The 3,121-nt window shown below is 44.3% G+C and overlaps 1 pseudogene; it reads right to left on the bottom strand.

Moving 5' to 3' along the window:
• Positions 1-2,782: 2,782 nt before the first annotated feature.
• On the bottom strand, positions 2,783-2,878 carry LOC119437938 (U2 spliceosomal RNA; annotated as a pseudogene).
• Positions 2,879-3,121: the final 243 nt, after the last annotated feature.

The raw sequence follows: 3,121 nt of genomic DNA, 5'->3' as shown, positions 1-3,121 counted from the left end.
AGAAGCAGCTCTCGTCTGGCTTCAACGCGAACTAAACGTCGAAAGCTCAGCGCATACGAAGCTACCGGCACTCGGCGCATGCACTTTGTCCCCATCGCTGATCGCTTTGAAGATGAGGCCCGCGTGGGCGTGCACTTCGCCCACATCGCAGATCGATTTCAAGATACGGCGACCGCGCGGCGCCGCTGTCAGCAGCAGCCGAGGGCATCATGCCCCGTGCCCTCCTGGCGCCGGGGCCGCGGAGTACGTGCGTCGTCACGGGAAATCCCAGGATGGAGCCGTCAGGAGCTGTGGTTGTTGTGGCGGCGTAGTCGCCTCCGAGGCCTTCCTGGGCCGCTCCCGGCGTCCGGAGGACTGGCCAGGCCGGCTGCGGGAAGGACGTCATGCCGCCTCCGTACAGCGTATTTGCCTGCTCCTTGGCTCTCTCGATGAGAGCCGATGCGCCGGCGTGCCGCGTCGAGCTGCCGTCGACATGATCGCTTTCTTCTGCTCGCAATTAGCCTGCTCGGAACGCACGGACTCGCGCGATTTCTCGAGACACGTCAAGTGCGGCCGATCGAGTCTTCGTCTTCGGTGGCCATGTACGTGCTCGGAACTTCTAAGATTTTTTTAACATTACTTTCTGAACCATCGCCATCTGTGGAGCTCGCATGCGAAGCCTGGATAGTACCTATATTACGGCCTTAGCCACAACAGCTCCTCTTTCTCCAAGGAGGCCAAGTTGGCTTCAATATTTAATAAATTTCTTCTCTCTTGTGTCTACCTCTCAGACGTCTGCAAGATTTATGTACACATTCCCGACCCTTTGCAGCAAAGAGAAAGATCATTTAAGGAAAATATGTGGCGTTGTAATTGCGAAGTGCCTCGAGCGGCCAGTCGCGCGGCAATTCTGCGTGTATTCGCGGGCTTCTTTCACGCTTCGAAAAACACTTTTATGTAGCACGTATTGAGCAACAGAAATCTGTATCGGGAGTTTTTCATGTTGCTCTCCAATTTTCTCATTGACCCTTTACATCTAATTATAATATTTGAGAAGTTGATTATTAATTAAGCCGGTTTACGTAATTAGGTGGAATGTAAAAAAATAATCTGAGTATGTCCAAGCGACGGCAAACAACACTACCTTGGTTCTGTCCATCTACGTGGCATTTGCATATTTTAAAATCTTGCATGGTGCATGATAGTTGCGACACCCTGTATATGGTACTTGTATCTTTCTGAAATCTGGTATTTATTTATTTATTTATTTATTTATTTATTTATTTATTTATTTATTTATTTACTTATTTATTTAAAATACCCCTAAAGGCCCTCGCGCAGGAGGATATTACATAGGGGGTGTTCAATACAACAAAATATGTTATACAGTGGGATTAGTCAAACGCGGAAAGAACAACGCATGAGCGAACACAAATATCACAAAATAATATTAGCTCCAAATAACACAAAGATAGACATGGAAGAAGCAACAACAAACAAAGAGAGAACAATGTGTCCGAAGTTATACAATAAACATAGCGATAGTTTTATTTTCACTTCGCAACTTCCGTCATTATTAGTTCATGAAATTTAACAGAATCAATGACAGTGGCTATGTGTGATGGCAGTGCGTTCCAGTCAACGATTGTACGTGGAATGAATGATTGCGAATAGTTTAAGTTATGACACGCAACACGCTTCACTTTGAAAGGATGGTCACGTCTGGGAAGGATGGCAACTGGTGAAGAAAAGAAGTCGTCATGAAGCAATGGGTGATGATAAAGTTTGTGAAACAGTGATAACCGTGAAGCTGTGCGTCGTTGCAACAAGTCTGGCAGTTCTGCGCGAATTTTCAATGCTGAGACACTAGAATGACGGGAGTATACCCTGAAAAGATTAAGCGAACTGCGCGGTTTTGAAGTGATTCGATGTTGTTGATAAAGTAAGCTTGGTAAGGGTCCCAAATGGCACATGCATACTCGATTTTAGGTCGTATTAGGGTGATGTAAGCAAGTTTACATAGTTGCGATGGAGCATGCTTCAAGTTATGTTTTAAGAGACCTAGTGAGCGGTTAGCAGATGCGAGTATGACGTTGATGTGATGAATCCAGGATAAGTCTGAACTAAGGTAAACACCAAGGTATTTGTAAGTAGTAGTAAGTTCAACTGCAGTATTAATTAAAGATTACGAGGTGGAAATGCGATTAGGGCATTCAGTGAAGGACATAAGCTTAGTTTTAGAAGTATTAAGGCACATTAACCATTTAGAGCACCAAGAGGTTACGCAGTCCAGGCCAGTCTGGAGTGCCCGTTCGTCATCTTTACCCGAAATTTTGCGATAGATCACGCAATCGTCCGCGAAGAGCCTGATTTGGGATGAAACTGTGTTAGGCAAATCATTAATAAAAATAAAAATAAAGCGAGGGGCCCAGGACGCTGCCTTGAGGAACGCCTGAGTACACTTTCCCAAGGGATGAGGAACTGTTATTGACGGATGTGAATTGGACTCTTCTTGAAAGGAAATCTTTAATCCATGCGAGCACAAGCGGATGAATATTAACCTGTGTTAATTTGATTAGCAACCTGTGATGAGGCAGACGGTCAAAGGCTTTGGAAAATTCAAGAAAAATTGAGTCAGTTTGTATGCCAGCGTCCACGGAGGAATGTAAATCATGAACGGACCCGGCAAGTTGCGTGTCGCACGAGTAGCCCTTTCGAAAGCCGTGTTGGTATTTGAAAATGATGTTATGCTCTTCCATATAGTTAATTACCTGCGAGTGAATTATATGTTCGATAAGTTTGCAAATGGTGCTAGTTAATGATATTGGTCTATAATTAAGTGGGGTTGATAAGAACAGAAACTACAAACTTGATCTTAGCCAAAAGGCCGAGAAGCGATAATTAAGTGGGGTTGAACGATCTCCAGATTTAAAGATGGGTGTTATTTTAGTGATTCGCCAGTCTTCAGGGATTAAACCAGACGACAAGCACTTAGTAACAAGAGCAGATAAGATGCGATGAATGCCCTGAGCAACATTTTTTTTTTTTTTTGTATCTTGTTATTGAATTCAAGGTGATCAGATGCTGAAGTCGTTTTAAGTTTGCTGAGTAAGGAAAAGATACCGGCTTCGTCAATAACTAT

This window comes from Dermacentor silvarum, chromosome 1, assembly GCF_013339745.2.
Source record: "Dermacentor silvarum isolate Dsil-2018 chromosome 1, BIME_Dsil_1.4, whole genome shotgun sequence".
NCBI classification, from domain to species: domain Eukaryota; kingdom Metazoa; phylum Arthropoda; class Arachnida; order Ixodida; family Ixodidae; genus Dermacentor; species Dermacentor silvarum.
Note: the sequence above shows the minus strand (reverse complement) of the source record. Positions and strands in the feature narration are given on the sequence as shown.